We start from the raw sequence: 25,913 nt of genomic DNA, 5'->3' as shown, positions 1-25,913 counted from the left end.
TTCTCTTAATTGATACTTGTTTACACTAACGATTTCTGCTATGTGTGAAATACTTTCATGTGTAAAATAAACTGTAAGTAGCATTTCTCCATCTCCACCACAAACTCATTATCTAAATGCTACAGGTTATTCCACATTTCTATACAGACAGAACACAGAACTACTGATTTTATTTAGTAACAGTTGTGGTCACCTTAGGTGTGCCAACAGTTCAGCAAGGGGCACAGGCTGCCACTGCACATTATCACAGGATAATAGGACAGAAGAATTTACATTCCAGATATCTTTCAAAAAATACCATAATTGGCTTATCAACAGTACTCAACCAAGTGCAACATAAAGCTCAGGCACAAGCTTATTTTATATATGCATACCTTTCAAAGACATATGTGTACAGATAGCTATCTACAACTTTTTTTCCCACATCATGTGCAATATTGAAATGCATTATATTTTCTATTGGCATTACACACCTTGCACCAGCCTGCAGCATGTAGATATAGTAAACACTACTACTAAAGCACAGAAATCTTTGCACACCACCCCTGTAAACAACCTTGGTGCACTTCAGTTTCCACAGAAGTATGTATTTGTTAAAGCTCTTTTACTGAAAAAAGAAAAGCACTAATAGCACCATGGGAGTTTCAAGAAAGGCAGGCAAATTATGATCACATTTACCATCTAATTTGCTCTCTGAGGCTTGTTCAAACAGTGCAAACATTGTGCTCCTCTTCTTCATTTGTTCTGACAAGCAGGATGACAACTAATCACCATCAAGAGCTTTCCCACTCTCCAGGCCCCCGTTTTCTGTTTATTCAATTTGATGCCTTCCAACCAAGGAAACTGTTAGCCCTCCCTGCCACCCCAACTGAGAAGGCCAGCTCTCCAAGGCCAGATTTCAACTAGAACTCTGTGCAGGGTGTGAATCCAGTGCTAAGCAGGAATAAAACAGGCTCTTTCTGCTGGGCAGTGTGTGATACCACCAGCAGTGGGTTCTCTATCAGTTGACAAAAACACCTAAGGGAGGCAAATAAGGTTTTAGACTGGCACAAAAAAAGGAGACAGAGGAGAGACATGCTCTACCCACTTCCTTTATCTTTTCCAAATGACAGTTCTGTCAAAGCAAAGCATTGCCATGCATGACTTAAAATAGAATGAAAAAAAAAAAAACAACCAAAAAAACACAACCCCCCCCCCCCAAAAAAAAAAAAAAAAAAAAAAAAAAAACAAAAAAAAAACAACAGCTTGGGAGAATACTGGAAAGTCACTTCAAGAATATCTGTTCATTGATTCATTGATAGAGCTTTAGAGCTTGTCTTGTCAACTGTTGCACTGATTTGCCTTGATAACACTCAGCCACACAATCAAATTACCTTGATTTTATGAGTTAAGCCAGTGTCATTGTCCACATGTCCCCTCTTCACCCAGAGCTTAAGTAAGACAAGACAAACTGAAAAGAAAAAGGACTAAGCCATAGTACCTTCCATGCCCATTGGGCTATAATAATACACAGTAGCAGACACATAAGCCAAAAAGTTGGGCCACTTGTAATAAACCTAAAAGTGAAAAATTATATTGAAACATTGATATTTAAAGATGTAAAAAGTATGTATTGTATGCAAATAAGGACTCACTACAATTCAACCTTATTGATCAGAGATCATATCAAAATGGGACAATATGTTAACATATATGGTATAAACAATTATAAAAGTGTTCAATGCTTCAGCTGTCTGATATTCTATCATTTCTAATAACACAAAGGAAATAATGTTAACAGGCTAACTTCAGACTCATCAATTTTAAGAGTTCTTGAGCTTTGCATTGACCAAACACATACTTAAAATTCTTTCTTTTGCTTTATATGCACTTGAAAATTGCAGCCAGGCATTAATTGATAAAAAGTACACTCTCTTACCATGAATCCTATCCCATTATCTTCGGGATTTACCCCAACAATGTCGCCAGTATCACTAACCAGCACCACTGCATTAGAGTTGGCTATCCAAAAAAGTGACACTAGGAAGCTGCCTGGCTCAAACATTATTCTACTTTTTGAAAGGTTTTAAAATGTTTTCCTGGATTTTGCAATCCTTCTGCTTACACAAATAATTAAAATAGATAGTCTGCACTAGAATAGAGTCAGGTGATTGTTCATGAACTGTGAGAACTTATCCTAATACAAAGTGCATGCATGGGTGCAGTACCTCTTTCTAAAAATTCACTCTTTTTATAAATGCCTGCTCAGGTAAAGATCTAGAAATATAGAATGACAAATAGAAATATCTTTGGAGCCTCATACAAGGCAAAGGGATAAAACACGCCATGTATAACCCATCACTTTTTAGAAAAACTATTTGAAACTGAGAGGAATTCTGAAAACTGAAGAAGATGAAGGTTTCTGTAAAAGGCACAATAAAACTCCTTAATAAGAAGTAGGTATATTCTTGGGAGGGACAAAGATGGGGGAAAAAAGCCATCTCCCTTGGTCCTGCTACTTCCAAAAGCACTTGCAATCTCTTTTTCTTGGAAAATATTTAGGGGACAGGAATATTAAGAACATTAAGATTGTTGTCTCTGCTGCATGTTACACGAGAGCCTTTAGAATTTTCTTTATTACAATGATAAATATCTTCATGGCAGTAAGAGGTTCCCCCATATCACTCTGCCCTCCATGCATTACACCAGTCTATGGACCAAAGAGGTGTATTTCCTGATTTAATGATAAATCTGATAGCCTAATGGATTTTAGATTAGACAAGTCTACTCTCCTGTCACTATATAGTCTTCGATAACTGTTTGAGTCTGAAGATGTTCAGTGCTCAGCTACTTTCTCCAGATACTTCATATGTAATTTCTGCAGGCTATGACACTTATATGGTCCATATAAAATTCAGAGGTGCCTTTTCCTTTAACCATTACTGCTGTTTTCTACTGGGCTCATTTGTGATTTTAATTTATAAAAATCAATAAAGCCACTAGCTCCAAAGTTGCATGACACTGCAGAGCTGCAAAAGATGAGTTACAGATTTCTTTCATCTCATCAGCTTCACAGCATTAACATTGAAGATCTTAAATTTTGAGCTTTTACATCAGACACAGATACCTGCAGAAAGAAATCGAAGCCCAAAGTAACTTTCTTTAACAATTAGTATCCTGTTCAACTTCAGTGATGTCAACAGAATCAAGAGGGAGGTAAATCAGTGTGTGTTTTTGGCAGCTTTCCCTTTTCTGCCAATTAGAACAATTAGACTCTAAATTTCACATTGAGCTAAAAGAAATTAGCAACGTTGTTTTGGTCAAACATTAAAGTAAATAGCACTTGCAGTATTAATCATAATTGTAGTTTTTCAAGATATTAATATCACATTCCCACTGGCTCATTTTCCTATGCTTACTACAGTGAATGTATTTTCATGAGTGACATCTGCTTTGTCAGTGCCAAAGGAGAGAGCTGGGTTTTAGCTGCTAAAGCAGCAGTCTGCCAAAGCAGTTGGACTCGCCTTCCCTAGAGAAGACTTCAAGTGCTTCTGGGGAGGCACTTGGCTACAGAGGAGTAGAGCAGGTGGCAGTAAACAGTAAGAAGAAAACTGGTTTCAGACATTCTTCTCCAGGTGGTGGGGAGAAGAGAGCAGGGTACAGAGGCAGGTAAAAGGTAGACTTGGGCTCCTCAGAAAGAAAACACATCTGAACCTTTTGTTTATTCTTAAATGGCTCAGAGGGAGTACATTTTAAAGAGTATTATAATCACAACAAGGCTCTTTGTAAGGAAACAAAAACTTTCCTGATGGGGAGGCAGGCTTTAATAATGCTTTAATAATGATACTTTAATTTCTAACTACAGCCACTATGTTATAAAAAAGCACAGACTGCAGGATTTTTCATGTTATTTAATGCTAGCTGAAGGTGACATGGTAGGTGAAATTCAATTAAAAATGTAAGCAATATATTTTGATATGTAATAATTTCCCCTTAAAATAGTTTTAATATAATTTAGTTGAGAGATACTTTTCAATACTGTAGATGCACAGATGATATTGTCAACATCTGGTCTGTTCACTCCTAGCTTTGCTGACCTCTTTGAGGCCAGCTCAGATTAAATCCAGGTGTTTCCAGCAAATTTCTTTCTGTGCTGCACGGGATTCTTGCAAAGTGGAAAGCCAGAGACATGGCAGCACATGGGAAAGGAAGCAGCTCTGAGCAGACGAAGACTGAGAGCTGTTGTTTAGGAGGAGTTAAACTCCGAGCCTGCTGAAGTCAATGGGAATTTTGCTACCAACATAGACAAGACTTTGATTGTCTCTAAAATTCTGTCAAATAAGCAAAGCCAGTTGACTTCAAAGAGCTTCATCATTATGCTTGAGATGCAACAATCCTAGGTGGGGCTTGACATCATTTTAGATTACAATTTCAGGTGGAAGTCCTGTCAACTTTTTTTTTTTCCATTTAAGGGCAGGTTTCCTTACATAAAGTATTCTCCTCCATTTGAACATTGGATGAAAACCCACATTTCCAACACACCATAGTAAGTTTTTTACAGCTCAGTAGTTACTAGGAGTTAAACAGCCCACATCCTTGCAGTGACTTACACACCACGAATAAGGGCATATAAGAATAGACTGAAGCAGAAGGGAGTCAAGCAGTAAGAAAACTAGGAAATGCAAATATTTTATCTTGCCTTACTATCAGCAGATTGTTTTCAGAGGAACCACAAGCTACACAAATACAAAACAAAGTATAAATACTAATTATTCTTATCCTTTGTCTGTACTCAACATGCCTGAGGTAACTATTTAAGCAAATTAATATTAACAAGTGATCTTAAGTAAAATGACATCTTGGTTTTTTTGATCTTCCAAAATGCCACATGAATTTCTTATAGAGTGGACCAGTCACAAGAAGCCATATCACATAAAATAGGAAGGATTAAGTTTCTGTTCAGCTACTTGCACACTCTATCTCAAAAGCAAAAATAACACCCCAAGACTATCTAAAGATAGCATTTTCCTAAAGAGCGTATTTCTGTTTTTAAAGGAAACAATACTCTAAGTCCCCTACCAAACTACATAGGTTGTCAGTAAAGCCAGTGCATGTCAAATCTAAGGACCCTGGCTGCAGAGCCACCAGCCCTGCCCATATGAACACTACTGCATGCACATGTTGGCCCAGGGCATTGTGCACCAGCCTGGTCAGTCCAAAGGACAGTCTCGCCATTCTTCCATTTTTAAGGGAAAAAGCTAAGTAAATCCACATTGCACAAGAAAGTCTTCTGTAGTACATTTTTTCCCCTAAGTTCAATAAGAAAAGTATTGTATCAAGTGGCAGTAGCTAGGTAGTCTTTATTGGGCTCATAAAAGATTATGATTTTGCCCTATTCTCTATATAAGTGAATTTCTTAAAATATCATTTTTAAAACGGCACTTCTTCTCATGATAGTGTTTCTTTAATATATTAACTTTCCCACATCCCATACTTTGATGGTTCGGCAATTTTCTAGTTCATTTTAAATCATTTTTTGACAAAACAATACCAACAGTTCAGTAAGTGTCCCACCGCATTTTGCAATCTACGTTTCTTTTTGAAATACCCTCTTACTGAATAGCTTTAGCAACTAACAAAATTCTTCCATTTCAAAGCCAAAAGGATCCCATTAAGCACTAAATTCTTGAGGAAGGGGGAAGGGCTAGTGATACTGACTTGATGGTAGATTTTGGGTTTAACACTACTGAAGCTCTTTTAAAACCAGTAATACCTTGCAATTAACAGGTTTCATGCATAATCTACTCTTTGGATTTTTGTACATTTGATGCTTTGACATACAGATGTGTACACATACTTGTAGATACGTGCACACAGGTGTGTCAATATATAAATGTGGATATTTGTAAGTATATAGTGACACACAGAGAGGGACACATATACACATGCATATCAGCCACTGCTGCTAATTTTTGCTGTCTGGCTGAACAATAATGAACAAAAAAATATAGTGGAAAGTCACCACTTTGAAATTAAGTATCTTCTTATGTGGTTGATAAGATGCAATAACTAAGCTGAGCAGAACCCTGGTGAAGGAGCATAAACCTTGTTAACATAAATTTTGTCTGTTACTAGTGAAGTGAACCACTAATAGAATCACTCCCAGTCTGTGATTTATGGTAACTTTGCATCAGTAATAGCATGATAACTAACTTTTATAAGTTATGAACTCCTATTGCATTCTCATTTTGGAAAAAATACACACCCCTAAAAAGAGCACTTGTCTAAAACTAGGGACAACATAAGCAGAGCTGCAGATCCAACTTTTTCAAAAATTCACTCCATTTACTTCCTAATATCCGTCCATCCTTTGGAGACAACCTTTCCCACTTGAGATGGGAGCCATTTCAGTCTGCTTCAGTACAAAGCAGAATACCTTAGGTATATATTTTCTTTACTTTGGCTGTGATACTTTTCTTCAACTTCCATTTGAGACAAAAATCTAATGAGGTTGAGAACTGCACCTTCTACAAGACGTAAACTGGACTTTTGCAAGAAACAACCACTGCATTTTAAAATCAAGTTCTGTAAATCTTTCAAATAATATGTTTTGATTCTAGCATGGACAAAGAATGCTTAAACTCCCTCTAGCCTTAACATTTAAATAATAAATACATCTTTACAGTCCATATGAGACTTTCTTTAAACATGGACTTTTTTTTTTATTAAATACTTGTGTTAAAGAACAAGATCAGTTTCACAATTCCTAGAAAAGGGCACTAGAACAAGCCACCTGAAGAATGATACCAAGAAAGAGTATGATAAGACATCAGATTTGAGAGAGGAAGGTAGGTCTGTTTAAATTTGCTTCAATCTCTTCCATTGGTAGCATTTTGGAAATAACAGCTACAGAGTATTTGTTATTTCACTACCATTTATAACATGTTTTGGTTGTATGAACCACAGAAATATATGAACACGTATTTTTATAAACAATACATATGAAAATCTTAAGTTTAATTTATTTCATGAACAGAAATGTTTGTCTCTTTACTCTAATCCCCATTATTCCAAAGACAACTATACGAATAATTTCAGTTTTGTTATTGTCCTGGCAAATCACAGCATTACAGAAGAGGTAAGTCTGTAAGGAGCCAGAGTAAGATACCACAATATTTATGTGACTTATGGTAACATATGTTGCTTATGCTGCTGAATAGCAAAGATATTTCCAATTCTCCCATCATTTGAAGCAATCAATGTAAAAGAGAAAAGAATTAAGATCTAAAATAAATCCTGTGAAGAGTCCGCCTTAGTGACGCTCATTTTAGAGCTGTCTGCCTTTGCACTTGGATTTATAAATGCTAATTATCAAGGTCATCACAAATTTGTGTGATATTTTAGGTTTTTACTATGCTCTTCTATTAACCTGAGAAATAGATGTGTTCCTTCTATAATTATTATTCTAAAATTCTAGAATATCTTATAACTATACTAGAGCTGCCTAGACACTCTTTTCAACAATTTCCCTTTTCTTAATTTTCAGAGGTTACAGCTACTGCATTGAGAGTTTAAGATGCTGCCCCCCACAATTAATGTGTCCCTCCATTGCAACATTTACTTTCCAAAGTATTAGTATCTTCTTTGGAAAACACCCACATTTCCTATACATTATGGTATCTAGAAAAAAAAAATATCCTGCAAAAAATATTCCTGAAGTAACTTTAACGTAACTCTTAAATCTAGCTTCAGCCTAGACCTGGCCATTCCTCGTGCCCACATTTTACCAGATAAATCTGGCTTGAGGTCTCTAGAATCAGTGACAGATGGATCACCTAACTGAAGCAAATACCTTTAGTTAAAGCTAAGCCAGTAAAATTACTTTTGCTGCTACCGCAGTGGGCTAGCATAAGGGAAAGAGAGAAACAAATGAAAACTTTCCCACACATGCCAGGATTGTCACTGACACAATGATAATTGGCTTACAAGAGGTGATAAGACTAAAGATAAATGGTAATATCATGGCATTCACCTTTGTGCTGTCCTCCCTAGTGTCTTTAATATGCCTCTCCAAACAGGTTATCTGCAGGAGTGGTGAGGAGGTCTCATTTTGGAGAAAGATACAGAAGAAAGTGGAGATTTCATGTGCACGTCAGGTGATTAAGTCTCACTGCATGCATGGTCATACAGGGAGTGGAAGATAAGTAAAATATCCCTCCAAAAATAAACAGAGCAAATATGGTGCCCAACTAACTCTGACTTCCCAAAATAACAAATAAGCAAGTGATTCTACATCTGCAAGACAAAGGTGCCAGCAAAACAGAAAGGCAGTCAGCTGCTCTAGATATCAACTGCTTCTGAGCATGGGATACATATATCAGCTTTTAATAAATTCAGTTGAAGGTGGATATGAAATTATTCCAGGATTTGAAGAATGCTGTTCTCTACATATGTGTGATACGGCAAAACACATGACAGCTGTTGGAATTGAAACCAGGGAGAAGTTGATTTAGAATTTTCTTGGATTGAAAAAGACAACCAGGGCGGTTTAGTGGACATTATTGAAGCCAATACACTCAAACCTTAGAAAGAATTCAAAATACTACTAAAAATGTTACAAGCAGCATAGACCAGCATAGAAATTACAAGCTGAAATTTAACAAAAACACATCTTGGAATTTGTGCCTGCTTTGACAACTATCATGTGGAAAGACACAGGTTAACATGCAGGGGAAAAAGGCAACAATTGCATGATTTTGCAGACAATCAGCAAAAACCCACAGAGTATGTATAGTGGGAGCAAAGAAATAAATTATACTAGTACCACTAGCAAAGAAAAATTATTCAAAGTAGTAAACACCTTCATAAAAGAATATTTTTTGGCACTATCTTCAACTAGACAACTTTGATGATGTAAAGGATAAAAATATTTTAATTTGGGTGATAATATTTTGAACAGGAGTGGGGTGAAAAACAAGAGAGCATGGCCAGAAAATTCTAAGCAAGAACTTGTACTTTCAAAAGCTAAAGCTAGGCAAACATGCAAAATCTAGGCAAGGAGTTAAATGGAGGAGCTGATTTCATGAGAGGCTGTCACTGACCAGCTCTACCAGACACACAACGGGTATTATGGTGCTATGGAATGAGCTCTGGAACGAGGAACACACATAAAGAACCGGCGATTTACAGCCAAGCAAACTGTTTCTAATGAAAATCTTGGACAACACAATCAGTGTTACATCTCTTTGCCAATATTTGCATCAGAAACTCTTTATATTTTGTATGAGGGTGTGAGTGATAATATTTCTGACATAATGACCCTACAATGGTATTATCTAAACATAAAAATAATAAAGCTAAGAAATACCTACTGAATAAGACTTTAAAACTTTTTAGTATTGAAAGGAACCCAGAACTGACTAAAATGGGTCTTAAGCTGTCTCTGTCTATTGCTAAAAATGCTCAGCAAACTTTCCTTCCTTTCCAGGTAGACATTTTCTTTTTTTCTCTTCCAGAAGTGGAAGATCTGCAAGCTAAGGTCAAAGCTCAAAAAGCTTCAGCAGTTGTAGACATTTTCTAGAGTACTCAACAAAATTTAATTGCTAAAGCTTTTGTTCATAATGAAACAAACTTAGAGGAGTGCCTACTCCCCACATCACCAAGGAGTCAATGTTCAGTGCAACACTGGGTATCTCACATTTATTATATGTGAAAACTATTCAGGGGCTGAAAAAAATCTATCAGATAAGGGCTGGAAATACACTGAACAGGCCTAAAATGAAAGGCCAGAACTGGAATCTTCAGAGTTATCCCATATGCCAAAAACTACAATGAATAAGTCAACACAGGCAGTATAAAATACTGACACTGCAGCTCTAAGTAGGATAGATTTGTTTATGTTGCTTGGAAAAAAAAATACACTTCTTTTAGATTAATATTCTCATTCTGCTGACGCAGCATCTCCTAATAAAATGACATCTAAGCTTGTGATGGTGTATATGCAGTATTTTTACTAGATACAGCACTGCTGACAGTAATATCCAATAAAGGAAAACTTATTAAGCAAAAGTATAAGTTCTGAGTAATCAAGCAATTTGAAAGTTTTATTATCAAGACTAATGGATTTAATGACAACAATAATGCAGATACTGAAAAGGGCATTTAGTAAGATTCCAATCCATGTTATAACACAGCAGTATCACTTCTTTTTTTAACCAATGCAGGTAACTGGTGGCAATTTTTAAAGCGCTACCAGAAAACATATATAGAACAAGATTAATAGATAACAATAATTAACAACATTATTAATATTACAATTTATTTAATGGAAGGTTAATATTATAATCTATTTAATAGAGGTTCCTTCCCACTGCCACTGTATATAATGCTGTCTGTGTCTTCATAGTGGGAAACATTAGCTGCAAACCTTAAAGAATGCAAGTGAAAATCCTGGAATTGCTGGGTACTGTAACATGGGAGGAATATGGCACCCTATTTCAGTTTCAGAAAGGAAAAAGATAAGACGCATCAAATTTACCTCTTTTCTTAATGAGGCCTAGGGCAAATAACAATAATGCAATATTTAGACAAATGAACATCAAAACACAGTAACAGAAAATGGGCTTTCTTGCTTTGCTTAATACTGGATTCAATTTCTCGAGTCTAAGTAACAGCAAAAAACTTCTTAAACTCTAACTGGATTAAGTAATAGAATTCATTATTAGGTTGGTTGTTTATAACTTGAAATTGCATTGAATGCTAACTTGTTTATTTAGCAGAACCTTGGAAAGAGATAGCATTGTGGACCAAATACCCAAGTTTCTAAACCAAAGAACCAGCTCTATAAAAGCTCTTCTAATTGAGGAAGGAACAGTCAGATTAGGTGTAATTTTTGAAAGCAACTGATCAGTGATAAACTCATTTTCCAGACTGTTGTGCATTCTTCATCCATAGTCAAGGATGCGGCATTGGAATCTGTCTTCTGTCAGAGGAACAACACTCCTAATATTATAATTTAAGCTCATTCAGAATTGAAATGCAGGGTTTATTACTCAAGAGCCTGGCAGCTGAACAGCAATATGTGGATCTACCCTGTGAACAGTATGTACTGTAGGCAGAATTGTTAGAATGAAGGAAGACTAAAGATAAAGCCAAGATTCCTGGTGAGATCTATCAGATGCTTATTAGCACAAGAGATTTCAAAAGCTACATGACAGAAGGGATAAAACAGCTGAAAATAATCTCATATAGTGTACAGTCAAGGAGGAGACACAGAAATACCAGTGCTATGTGTGAATATAAGCTAAACATTTGTAAAAGCAGTTCACCAGAACAACTGATGTAAAAAGAAGACAAAAGTACTGACTTACTTCACAGCTCTTCGTGTTCCGACTACCTCATACAAGCTTTAAGGCTAACAGTTCATCTTCATCCTCATTCATTCAAAATCATCCTCCAACTTTCCCTTTCTCTTCATCTGCCAAGAAACCTGCAAGGCGATTATTAATGTAATGCAATGTGGAAAAGCAGTTGAATGAAAAAGTGTCACTGCATTCCAAGTATGGTGGAAATTTCTTCCAAGAATCTCTATCAAGTCACCTTTGATATTTATAGTAGATTTGCAGCTCCATCCCCCCAGTTAGCAAACTTCTGTGCATATCTACTGAAGAAGAAAGAAAGGAAAAAAAGTGCCTTTGCCTCAGGACAAATGAAAAGCTATTTCAGTTATGGCTGTTCTTGACAGTGTCTGGTGTGATAGGAACTTGCTGAAGACCAAGTTCCCAGCAAGATACACAGGGAGAGTGACCTTTGAGCATAACTATAGTTTTGTTAGGATGTTAATTAAAATCTATATTGATCCACAGAGGAAAGTATACAATAGAAAATTGGGATATACTATGTCTGGTGCTGGAAAGTCGAATGAGTACTCAGGTTCCACATGAAACACAGTGGTATCACTGACACAACAGAGGGCCCAAAAACTAAATAAGTTTCATGGCCATGACAGTACTATGGTCACTTGAAAGACAAGGTGGGGAACTATGATTCTGTTCTAACTCAACAGCATAAAGGAGAGGGTAGATAAAATATGGAACATGTATTACTTGTTCATAAAGACTTTAAGGGAGAAGTGACTTCAGCAAAATCCTTTAACAGAACATTCAATAAAAGCAATATGCCAACAACTTTGTCTATAACCTCCTGCATAAAATTGTCAGAATCAGATATATTTGGCCTATTTTTTTAAACAGTAAGTATCTTTTCAAAAACAAAACACAATCCTTCACAATATTTAAATGAGAAAATAGCAAATTCCTGTGTCACAGGGAGATTTTTCTCAGTTTAACTACCTAATTTTCAAATACCTACAAGTTAACTACACATATAATGCACAGAATTTATATGATTTGCCTTTCTTTGAATGGCTGGAAAAGACAGAAGGTTTCAGAGTGATTTTGTTAGAGGATGCTCTTATATAACCATGACTATATACAATAAAGAATCAAAACATATGGTAGAAATTGCAAGGTCCAAATTGTTAATCCAAGAAATGAATGACCAGAAAATGCAGCATGTATTTACAGTGTTGATTAGGGCAAGAGAATTGAGAACATCCTGAAACACATGGAGCCCAACAATGCAATATACCCAACCAATATTTATTGCTGCCTCTCTAGAAGCAATTTCCATTTTGATGTGTTCTCTCACACATGATGTTCTGAAACAGTTAAGTAACATGAAAAATACAGGTTCAAGACTATATCTGTCACAGATGAAAATACAGCATTTATGCAGCATTACATAATAAAGCCACTGGTTTACAGACCCAAGGTACTCTCAGGATTGCCACAAATCTACATATTGTCATACGTGAGAGATTTTTACATTTGCTTATGCAAATTAAAAAGAATCCACATTAATAACCAAAACAAAAAACCCATAGTCATTGAGTCTAAAGGGGTGAGGAAATTTAACAGTGACATTTGGTTGTGGCAAAGGTCGCCTATTAGTCCACAAAAATCTCCCTGGAAAGCTACCTATCTTAGCCAATGTTTTATAGAGAAATCAAGGACCAAGTTAAAAGCAGCTGATTCCTAAGGGGGGGCAGAGGAGAAGCAATACTGAGGGTAGATCTGCATTTGTTCTGAACTTAAAAGACAGCAGAATTATGAAGAGGGGAAAAAATGGTGGCAGTTCTTTGCACAGTTGTTTTAGAAACAAGGAATTAATTAACTGCATCAAACTGTTTACCTAACCAGTATATCTAGCTAAATTTCTACTATGCTAATGTAAGTGAAAATATTAACACTGATTTTTTGCCAAATAAAATATAGATTTTTGAAGAGATAATCAGTGCTAAGCATGGAGCTAAATAAATTTATGGAATCCAACAAATTTAGGTAAGAAATCATATGGCACGCTATCTGCAGCAACAGATGACTGGACTGATGATCCTAGAGGTCTCTTCCAGTCTTGTTTGCACAAACTGCTACATATAAATTAGATACCTATTCTCACTAGTAGCTTAATCAAGTTTTGGACATGTGTATTTAGAGCTAAAATATGAATGCATCCTCTCAGCACATGATCCAGACTATAAGATGATTCTTTCTGCTCAAGTTCAGCACACCACCATAGCTATCCCTCTCTCTAACACTCTATCTAATGGCACAGTTAGTCCAGTTAAGGATTAGACATTATATTCAGAATTTCACAAGAGCTCTCCTACCCCTAAGTATCAGAGAATGCAAAAAATACATCACCCTAGCACGTCTTAGCAGGTAAGCATTAAATATTTTCTACCATATATAAAAACTGGCATGCAAAGATACTACTACAAAAAGCTGTATCTAACACAACATTTTGATATATCTGAATAAATTTGTAGATGCATAACATTAAAAAGTATAAATATACACATAGCTATTCACATCTGTATATATTGCCACATTCTGGAATCCTGGAATAGTACATTTGACAAATACACAAAAAAATTAAGGAGGCAAATGCTCCATAATATACTAGTAGCATGCACTGTTTTAGAACACTTTATCAGGTCCTGATTTAACCTACCTGACATCCCTATAGAGCTGGAAAGTATAAGCTAATTTTTAAGGCACTGAAAATGAAGCAAACAAAAACAAATAAATTACAAGGAGGTACCAAATCCTAGGTCTTCCAGTTTTTAATACTGAAGTCTAATCCACTAAAAAGCTACAGGTCTTATTTTGGGACAGTATCTTCAGGTTTTGACCATGTTTTCATGGAAATCTCTCAATCCCACTATCCCATTAGGAAAACAATATATACAAACTAAGGAAACCACCTGTGCTTTTTAATAGCCTTGCCTGACAAAGAATAGGTCTTGCAAACTATGAGATACATAAATGGAAAACCATTCAACATTTGAGAAAGGTGACTAAATTCACCAGCCTAGTGTCAACTTTTACTTCCTAGGTTTGTTTTTTGAAGGTTTTTTTTTAAAGGCCATTCATGAAATATTAGAGATGCCTGTCTTATATAAATGTTGTGTCCTCTGACATCCACTCAGTGAAAGATAAAAAGATGGCATTAAGTTTTAGCAGTGAAGTGAAATGTTGCATGGTGCAAGGTGACCCAGTCTCATTTAACAGATTACCAAAATATAATCAAATAAAACCTATGATCTTTACACTGGCAAAAACAGTGCAGCAAGAGGACAAATGTGATTTTAAAAACTTAAAAGACCAATTGAAATGAATCATGTATATTTTTACAATGTAAGTGAGTCCTCTGCAGCTATCCAGTCCTTGTAAGAGCATCCATATTGAGGGCAAATTTTAGTACAAGCAGGTTCAGCTTTCTCTACAATTTTTTCTTGCCACTCTATCTAACTCAAAGCAAATATCCCAAACTCAATTAAGCTGTTCCATTGCACTAAAAATAGTCTTTGCTCTTCATCTTATTCTCAGTATCTGCTGACAGATAACTCATGGTTCACAGGGAACGTATTGTCTAACTGCATTAATCCACAGCTGGGGGAAAAAATGGGAAAACTCATACCAGTCTGATGATGTGTGTACAATTGAATTATAGCACAATAAACTGTCGTGGGTTAAGATTACCAATAGAAACTTTAGAAAGCACAGATTGTGAAACAGATTTAGACTTAATTGATAGAATTCTTCTCACACAGCTTGTTTTTGATTGCTACCATGATTTCCATACACCTTTCTCTAATGTGTTTTCTGATAGCTACTGACAAACTTGAGATATTTTCATGATGGACTTTGGCTGTAATCCACTATGGCAATTCCTCCTTTCCTAAGCCCTCACATTTAGTCCTTCAAATCCATTCACTGAGAGCTGCCTCAGCTGCCACTCTGATTGCAATGCCTCCCAGACCCTCATCAGCTCACCTCATCTATCCACTGTCACACAAACTTGGGCTCGATTTGTTGAAATGGAGGAAACTTCTCCTAGGGTCGAATGATGTAATTTGGGGCTGAAATTAAGTGAAGCTTGCAGGTTTGGATAGACTGTTAGGTGAAATTCTGTCAAACAAATCCTGAAAAATAAACCAAAATATAACTATGAATTCATGTCTGTATTTTGCAGGGAACAACTCCCAGCAAAATAATTTTGAGGAGTTTTAAATTAATCACAGGAGACCTTAAAAAGCATAAACAAAATTATATGAAAATTTTCTATTTTTTAAATTTTTAGATTAATTTTAAAAATTACTTTAAATATCCTTTTGCAAAGAAGATAAGGTAGGAGAGAAGAAGAGTTAGTGAGGGGAGAGATGACCGAAGCTGCAGTGTTAAAACACTCATGAACATCCACAACTTCAAAAATGTACTATTAATACACTGGGAGATCTCTGCCCAGATTCATGCCACTAAACACAGGGCTTAAGAGCCTGAAAAAAATAACCAAACATGCAAAAGTAAAAAAAAAAAAAAAAACTCTGTATAATAAAACAGCAATAAAAATCCCTTACCAATTATGCTACTGTGTTCTCAAAATAGGAACAGTGTCTCTTATGCCCTAATTTTATCATTTCCTTTGCCCCATGTTAAAACGCCAGTGTAATTATCGTTTATAAAGGTTGACTGAGGTCCCAGTGCAAATCTGCTCAGGGTGATAATTTAGCTGGCTTTTTTATTTGTCGAATTTAGGCAAGAATGTTTCAAGCTCTTTGTCAAAATAACTGCTTGATCTGCTTTAGCATTTTTTTAATTGTTAAAAAAATAGCATTTTCTAATAAAGTGAGGGAGAGTAAGGTTAAATATTCCAATTACCAACTTGCAAGAAGAGTGAAACATAGAAGTTGTGCAAAGTGATTCCTAATTTTGATGTACTTGAAGTCAATTCTTAATATTTAATGATACCTGAAAATGTAAGTCACAGTAGCATGATATTAGGGAATATTCTTTGACATTTCCACAATGCATTTAAGTGCTGCTGAAAATGTTTTGTTTGTCATTAGTAATTAATAAACTTAATTATTTCACATTTTAATAACTGTCAAAGTGCCAGACTTCAGGTAACAAAAAACCTTCCATTTTAAGAAGAGAGATTTCAAGTAACTTGACCAAAAGGAAGATCTGCAGTGCTGAAAATTAACTGCTTTTTCCTAATTATATGACCTGGCCTAACAAGTAAAAAAAAAAAAAAAAAAAAAAAACATAAACTAAACCCAAAACAGAAGACCAAAAACCCCCCTCCAACCAACCAATGTATCCCCAAGTATTCTGCACCAGAGATGCTGAAAAGGAATTATTATCATGGCTACACTCCATCTGGGGGGGAAATCTCACTTTCAAAAAGTTGAAGCTTCTTTATCTACTCATTTGAACCCTATTGAAATATGGTTTTCCTGACTGAGGCTTTTATTGTATAAGCAACACAAAGATTGCTCCTAAAAATCCATCCTGCAAACGATGAAAAGCAACTGAAACAATACAAAAGCAACTTAAACTCGTCACGGTTTCTCCCAGTCATACATTTGTTTTAGCTCTCTCTCCAAAAGTATTTGATTCAGCAGAGGTACAACTCTTACAAACATAACACAACTGCACTTGCTGCCTCTCTACATCAACCACAACCACAAGACAGGAAAAGCCCCAGAGCAAGTGAAAGAGCGAGGACACTGCAAAGGTGACCCTCAAAAGATGAAGACAACCACAGTGTCCCACAAACACTCTCCCTCTCAAGCACCCCCTGAGCAGGACCACGGGATCTTTCAGGCAAAGGACAACCATAGCAAAACTCTTGCCTGCATTCCTCAGCACTTCCTAGTGGTCACAAAATATTGCCAGGATATAGCAGCTCTCTCTCTCTTTCCACCATACCAGTTGTACTTTCGAGCCTTTAAAAAAAAAAAACTCCAACCAAACAAAAAAACCCAAACTTTTTTCTTTCCCCCTGAAGTCTACTATTCTTTTATCTCCATCTTAGATATAATATTTTCTTCTGGCAGAACATTTTTCAAGGTATCATAAGTAAGACTCTTTCCATTGAATGATTCCATGAAGACTGTATCTTGGAAGGCCCTACGTTAATAATTTTTTCCTTTTAAAAACTTTCTAATTGAGCACTCATAGCAGTATATGCATTCCTATGAAAAAGTCTACATAAATTTATTGGAAATTACAATTTTAAGACATTTCCAATCTACGAAATTTGACAGCGGAAAAATATTACTTCTCTAAAAGTTGACAGTGATTAAAAAAACTACAGAAGGGTTATCACTGCCTATTAAATGTGATAGTTTGAACCTTTTCTATGGAATTCTTTCTTATTTTATTCCTATTAGATTCATTAGCATATTTCCAGCTAATAGCTAACAACTGTCCACTGAATTAAAAAAAGACTCCCCCTAAAGCTCCTTCAATGGCGAGATATTATGGCAATCAGTTAAAATTCTCCTATTTCTCATCCAATGGCTTTACGCACTGCAAACAGTTACATCTCTTTGGAAACTAAACACCCAACTGAGCATTGCAGCCTGTCCTGCAGAGCCTGTGGTGGTTGGGGTGCACCCTGTTCCTGCCTCAAAGCCTGCAGCTCCTGCAGAGTTCCACACATTTCACACTGCCATCCACTACTGACCTATGCCAAGAGACACAGGCAGGTCTTCAATCTAGGCTTGCATGGCTCTTGCTACAGTCATGTTTGCAAATATATGTTTTTATTTCAGACATATCTTCCTACCTCACTGAGCTCCTCCAGCCCCGTGCTTGATGCACCCACTGTTTGTTTAAGTACCTGCAATGCCCAACAGGCCTCAACTGCCCAATGCTTTAGTGAGCAGCCTACTAGGGCTGCTTTGTGGCAGCTGCAGTGCTATGAAAGAACTCAGATAACTTATTTAGACCCAGCTTATCTCTCTCCAGGACAATAAAGTAGTTTGGGGTTTTTCTATTATTTTGTATTCTTTTAATGGATGGCAAAATATTTTTCCACACCAACAACTACATTGCAGTACTGTGTAGTCCATTATTGTAAACCACTATTTAACATCAGCCATTTTGTCGTAACATCATGCAATGGCCCTCCTTGCTCCACAGTGACAGTCAATGTTCTCTCTTAATGAGAAAGATACCAGCTTGGTATAGTGATGTTACTGTTTTCCTCTAACTTTCATTTTTGTGAATACTGCCACAACACATAAGTTACTCTTAATGTTCTTCTAAGTGTTAGTAAATGCTATATAAAGTTCTATATAAAGTATATCCACTTCTTAATGCATTGGATTTTCTACTTTAGTCATTGTTCAACTGGTATGATTTCATAATAGACTCTTTTTAAAAGAACTATATTGTAATTAATTGCACTCCATGATTATATACATGAAAAGGATTGGTTTGAACTTCTACCCTTGACATACACCAAGATGAAAGAAAAGATGCAGGTTATGGCTTAATAGCTTTACTTAGATAAATGGTGACATTTCTTAACAGAACTAAACAATTCTATGTTTTGTTCAGCCAACTCTTTCTCTTCTTTTATTGAACTGTGTCAAGCAGGTACCAGAAGTGAGATGGACTCATGTCACTCAACGGAAATATGACAGCATTCAGCACTTTACTTTGCATGGAAAAGTTTTCTACACTGAAAAATTCAACAGGATGCAAATTGTTAAAGAGCTTTCAAATATTTATTTAGATTGGGTGTCAACCTTTATCATAATTATCTTTTTTTTTCTTCCAGTTACTAATCTTCACCTTCTCAGAGCAGGCTGAAATGTCATGTAGTTGGTTTGCCCATGGGAGAGCTTTCCAGAACATAAAAAACCCAAACCCCACACTACTGCTGTTCCTTTAGTTCTGTTTGCATGCAGCTGGGAAACTCCCTACATATTTTACACATGTATTCCTATGAAGTGCTTACTATGAACAATTTTAAACCAGTGGCTAGTTTTTTAAATTTCTGAGAGTAAAGAACCAGCATAGTTATAGACAGAGAACCTGAGCCCAGATTTTTCAGATTCCTGTCATGTATTCACAGGAGGGCTGTTTTGAACTTGTTAAACTAAGTCTTGGAACAAAAGACTTGGAAAACAATGGGTTCTTCTTATCATGACACTCATTTTTCCAGTTTAACTTTTTCAGCCGTTATGATCTCGACTTCTGTGGACAGATTTCCAACAGATTCTACCAGAGAATATGAACATGCTTCAGAAATCTAGATTCAGTGTAAAAAAGAAAGCTGCTGCTATGTCATCAATCTTCTACTGTCAGAACAGAAAACAATTTCAAATACACTAATAAATCCTTTCTGGTTTTCCTGCTACCTTTTCAAAAATTAACCCTTTTACAAGATCACTGTGTAATCTCATCTGACTACCACAAGACTCACTGTTTGCTAGATCACAGTACTACTCAAGCAACTTTCCTCAGTCTCTATTTTAGCACTTGAAAAATAGGACAAGACTTCTGGAAATGTGTGTACAAATGCCTGAATTTGAATGACTGACATTTTTATATTGCTTTGTGTGTATCAGCTATATTATGAAAAGAACACAGTCTTATAGGAAAGTCCAACTACAGCACAGCCTGAGGCATAATTTCTATAGTTTAATCAGTGAATCTCTTACTTAGTATCACACAGTTTCCTTTTCCTTCCTCAATATGCCAAAATTGTTCATCTCTCCAGAATCATTCAGCTAAACTTATTTCATCATAGTAGGAACATTAAAAAATAGCTAGGCTTGCTGTGTCTATTTATCAGAACCTGAAATACTGTGAGTGGTGAAGTTTCAATTTATTGCTGTGCTGGTCCTGTCTCAAGAGTGAAACTGAAAGGCATACAGTTAACAAAACAACCTGTAACTGCTTTGAACACTATCTCCAAGCCCATGAACCTACATCAGTGCTTCTATTCCCATCTAGCAGGGACATTTATCCTTAACAGCAACAGATCATGAGCAAACTCAAACTCAAACTCAAAAAAAAAAAAAAAAAAAAAAAAAAAAAAAAAAAAAAAAAAACAGAAAGGAAGTTGAATTTGCCGTTTATTACTTGAAATGTGCTCTCCACAACTGACAAATTAAAGGAGAGCTTTATGAGCATCTGGAGAGAAAGGAACAGGAGCTCAGCAGACACTGTGCCAGCCCCATACGGCACCATGTGCAATATGGTCCTGAGCTGCCCATGGAGTGCTCCATTTGTAGATCTGGATGCAAACCAATTCCTGCAGCTCAGGACAGAGGATGGAATGAAATCAATCCCAGCTCCCTGCAAAACCTCAACGTAGCCCCCAGAGCCAGCAGTCTGTGCCCAAGAGAGTACTGGAGCAGGAGGCTGCGAGGGAGCCCAGGAGCTGCCCTCAAGGAAATTTTGGCTTGCCTAGAGCAGTGGGGAATTCACCTCCCACCAGGCAGGAGGAAGAGCACATTGGCCCCTTTCGTGGCCAGATGAGCTGCCACAGCTATGGTTTCCAAAGGTTAAAAAAAAAAAAAAAAAAAAAAAAAAGGCAAGAGAACTGTTTCTCCTGACTTCCCCTCTGTTGAATTTAACTGCATCCTCTTCACCCATGCTCTTACAGAGAACTGGGACACACAAAACACAGACCTGAATATCAGCTAAGAACCTTATGCATTAAAACTATACAGAACATAGTTCAATACTAAATTTGCATTCAAAGACAGTAATAAAAAGCAAAGTAAAACATCTGATCCATATTAACATCAAAACCGAAGTGAATTCACAGCAAAAACACACATCAGCAACCTTCACTGGAAATATGAGAGCTAAGAATTTTGCTATTGTATCTTAAGTAATCATTGTAGTACTTAAAAATAAGAATTGGAAGTTTATTTGAAAGTGGTGTGCTGAAGTATGATACGAACTAAGCTAGAATCAAGTATCTCAGACTCAAAACACAACTGACATAGAAATCTTCTGCTCACTTAGAAAATTAGCTCAAAACATATTTCCTAAACTTTGCTGGAAAAGGCTCTTCCAGTTAAACACATAGGTCTGCCTACTGTTTTAGAACTAAGCAAATGCACAGTTATCAGTGTGATCAAGGCTTTAATCCTTCTTCTGGTGGGCTCAGTAATAAAGTGGGAATAACTATGCTTACCTACTTTGTAGAGTGTTGTCAAAATTAATGCTCAGAGAGCAGTCAGTAGGTGAAAATCATTATGGTTCCCATCCTGCAATTGCTAATGCATGGGCTGCCTGCTGCACACACACTGAGCCTGGCAAAAGCTAATTGAGTCCTCTGAAGGTGCAGCAGTTTGTTCAGGCCCCATCAATAAACTGTTAGGAGTTTAAAAAACAAAACAAAACACCACCATACTAAATGTGAACACAGCGCAATTTTCGAATGATCCTACAGACCAGAGCCTCTAGGGCTAAGCATGGCACAGGAAAAGCTTTTATAACAGAATACAATACTAGGAGGTATATATGTGTGTGTATATATAGATATAGATGTATGTACAGGAATATAAAAATACAGCTATTAAGCCAGCTATTTGGTATTACTCTGTGGACACACTCTCAAACACACACTCCCAGGCAAACACAAGCCAAAGTGCAGACAGCACCTGAGCTACAATAAATCAATGATTGTATGCAAACAGATGAAAATATAGACATAGAACTGATGCACATTACTACCTTCCCTGAACTTAACTCTGATCTGGAAGACAAGTCTGGGAAAAAAAAAACTCTACTTGATAGTTCATTTTGAAGAATGTAAGTGAAATTAAGGAAATATCTGAGCCAAATCCGTTTGCTCATCAATATATCCTACAAAACCAATTTAACTGATGTCAAACTCAAATAATTCATCTGACATCACACTGGAGAAGCCAACCATGAACAGCTCACGAATTATTATTTTGATCCAATTGTTAGGCCCAAATTACAGCAAAAATTGCACCTTCTACAGCTGTTAAAGCAGTGACCCTGGCAGAGCATGCTTTTGTGCTGAACTTTTTATATCACCAAGCCTATTAATCAGGTGGCAGTTCAAACTGATGTGCTTTATATAGTTGACCCTGGCCAGTGCTTTAATTACTTGGTATTAAATGGTAATTAAGACTTTTACCATTCAGGTTTAATTCAAAAAAAATTTAGTGTAAAATCCAGTAATTTAATAAAGAGTTGTGTTCTTTACTGTGCTTCAGCCTGGACACTAAGGATGCAGCAATTTACTATTGACAAGCACTAAAGGAGCAGGTCATTTCACAAGTATAGTGTGGACAAAGGTGAACCGGGCAACTGATGAAATCTGTGGCCAAGGCGAAATAGCAATCTCTGAGCCAAATGGTAATAAAGTTACTGAAATGAAGCAGTGTAGCTTCTGAAGTGAACTGTCATAAGGAGGATACAAGCTCCAGGACAGCTTGGCCAAAGTAATTAAAACTTTATTCCCTGAGAGCCAATCAAAGTGGCTAGCCCTACATCTGATTTTACCTAAAGCAAAAATAGGTGTGTAAGTCAGCAATAAACACCAGCAGTTGTAGCTAGCACTCTATGAAACAGCATCCACCTCTCTGGAAGTATCTGCAAAATTTGCAATAAGTGAGGCAAAATTAGAATCATGATTTTAAGGTGCTTTCCTGTATTATTGAATTACATCTCTAGATTTTCTGTGACATGCAAAAACCAAGTAGAAATGCAGACAAATATCACTGTCCAAAATTCCCTGCTAAATCAAAGACAATTACTTCCCTCAATAGCTATTAAAGGCAGATAGTTTAATCATTGGAGAAGCAATCTAGTGCATAGGAGTCCAGAGATGTAGGCTTAACTCACGGCTCTGCTACTGACCTGCTATATGACCTTGGGCAAGTCTCTTCACATTTCAGCGCCTCTTTGTGTCCCTATTAACCTTTGTGCGTCTCAGCTATTTAGAATGTAACCCCTCTGACGCAGAACAGTCTCTCACTACATGTTTTTACAATACCAGCACAACAAGGTCACCATCTTGGTTGAGACCTCTAAGTGCTACAGTAATCCAAATAAATAAGAACAATATATTCAATTATTCACTTAGATTTATTCAATTTTCCCATAACATCTGGATAGCTGAGACATCACCACAGATTAAAATGTACATCTCACATCCTTTTAATTTTAGTGCCTCACCTGTTGTTTGTGTAATTGAAATTTGTATTGATTTTCATAAAGCAAAGAACACCTAATTCACTGCCTAAAACACAAACAATGGAATGAGCCATTGGTAACCAAGTTATTCAGAACACATAGGAAATATATCATGTGTCTGAAAGGAGAAACAAGAAGGTCCACCCAGTATAAAGTTTGACTCAGCAAAGCACTTAAGCATGTCCCACCAAAGCTCTTAAGCTAAGCCTAAATAAGGAACTAGGGCTTTTCAGACTTCAGGAAATATTCTGCAAATGATGTGAAACAATTATAACAGAATCATAAATACAGGTACCTTAACACACCTTTTGTAAAACAGATGAACAGATGAACAAAATGAACAGATCCCCAAAAAAGGGAACAAAAATACGCCTTCATTTAAAAACTGGTGATTTAACAATGGATGTTTCTTGATACTAATCATGCTCCCTAACAAGCACACACCACACCTTCATATGCAACTCAATGAGTATTTCAATTAAATGCTTTTTCTTTCTCTACTTAACCTGTACTTTGAAAGTGTTTAGATGCAGGAAAAAATTAGCATAGCTATTTACTATCCATTACACACTTTCTTCAAAAATATTTTGCAATCATGGTACATTTTTCACAAATTCTGTCTGTATTTTAGGAAATATTCAACCTAAGCCAAATGAGGTAAAAACACAGGCTACAAACAGAACCTAGAAATAAAATTAAAGAAGAAAAACTAGGAATTGTACACTAAGAATGTTACCTAATTTATTTACCTAGAAGCTTGAAGCCAACAAACAACAGATATCATAAGATTTGGTTACTTAAGCAAGCTAGTAAAATGGAATGCACATTGACAGGAATCATTCTTCTTTTCTTGATTCAGATATAGATACTTGAGTATGCCCACCTTCAATTCATGCTGTTTAATTCTGACTCTTTGGAAACAAAAGCAAACAAAACATGAAAACATTAAACACTCCCAACTGAAAATTGTTACACAAGCACCAGTAGTAGAAAAGAATTGTAATTAAAAATGTACTGACTACAGAGGAAGCAATAAACAATCATTCTGGCAATGCAACTTTTGTAAATCCACTGAAAATCTACCCAAAGAAAAAACTCAAGCCTATGCAGGTACTGATACATCAAAAATATGTCCTGAATGACAATATAATAATAATCATCACTAAAAATAAAATAAAGAAAGTAAAAGAAAATCCATATGTGGCTTAAAGCCACCTTTTCAAGAAAACTGAGAGCTCTGGGAAAAATAGCAAAAGTCTTCTGTCTTCCAAGCCTCATAAATTTTTACTGTCCAAACTCAAGCTTGGGGTACATAATTTTTATTTTTCACAAAAGGTATCTCGTTCATAAGTATGGCATGAAGGTAGGATGAGACGATGGTAAAATTGTTGAGTAGGCTGGAAACTGTACAACTTATTACCACTATAAAGGGACTATTAGCTGAAAAAATATTATATAAACCATTTGTCTTGAATATGTAAAGTTTGTGGCAAGCATAAATGCTAGTGAAAAACAAGAGAAAGGACATCAAGAACTCATGCAATAAAAGGAATGTCCTTAAACATCTTTTCTCCTAGGAATTTAAATGTAGTGAAAATCTGGGAGATGCAGTTTCTTTAGTAAGGAGTTCAGTTACCATAACTGATACACATTACCAGCTTTAGAATTCTAATTGTGTTTAATACAGTTTCATGTTGCATCAAAGTACAAAATCAATACCATTTGTCCAGCAAACAGGAAAAATGGAATCTATAAACTGCTCTTATTGAGTAATTAAACACCTATTATTGTCATGAGTGGTGAAACAATGAATTTGATAAGACAAATTTTTGCGACAAAACACTGCAGTGATTAATACCTCCCTACGTATTAAATAAAAATGACTGCCTTTTGTGCAGTACTGCTGGCAGAAGAACAGGAATGAGAGAAGTAGTTGCCAGTGCCACAATAACAGGCTAACCTTGAACTGAACTCCTTTCCTCAAGAAATTAAATGCTGTAGCAGGACTTTAAATCCCTCCACTTAGAGCTCATTTGTGTTTCACGTAACCTGCAGTTCCTGAAGAGAACTCATTATCTTCAAAAGGAGAATCCTTTTATAATTTCTTTACAAATGTGTATATTGTTTCTGCAAAAAGTATTTCATATCCGAAAAGGGATAAGAGTATTAGCAGTGTAAGCGAGGCAAAAAGGCTCATATCATTAAGACACCGTTTCTGCTTCCTGGGAATTCAAACGCCAACTACAGTGGTAGGAGAAAACGAATGAGAATGAGGTTAAAGAAAATGTACCTTTACAGCAAAATTTTAATCTGTTAGATTGATGC

General features: G+C 36.2%; 1 protein-coding gene across 3 annotated transcripts in view; it reads right to left on the bottom strand.

Annotated features, from left to right (window-relative positions):
* FIGN (fidgetin, microtubule severing factor) overlaps positions 1 to 25,913 on the bottom strand; it is a 100,971-nt gene that overhangs the window by 49,493 nt on the left and 25,565 nt on the right. Inside the window, exon 1 of one of the 3 annotated variants that reach the window (XM_083864689.1) lies at positions 11,345 to 11,363. The exons of the other annotated variants lie outside the window; for them this stretch is intronic. The gene's annotated coding sequence lies outside the window, so the exon portion shown is untranslated. Of the gene's footprint in view, positions 1 to 11,344; positions 11,364 to 25,913 lie in introns of those variants that run through there. 3 annotated transcript variants of the gene reach the window in all.

Source organism: Zosterops lateralis (genome assembly GCF_965231275.1).
Source record: "Zosterops lateralis genome assembly, chromosome: 7".
Lineage (NCBI taxonomy): Eukaryota > Metazoa > Chordata > Aves > Passeriformes > Zosteropidae > Zosterops > Zosterops lateralis.
Note: the sequence above shows the minus strand (reverse complement) of the source record. Positions and strands in the feature narration are given on the sequence as shown.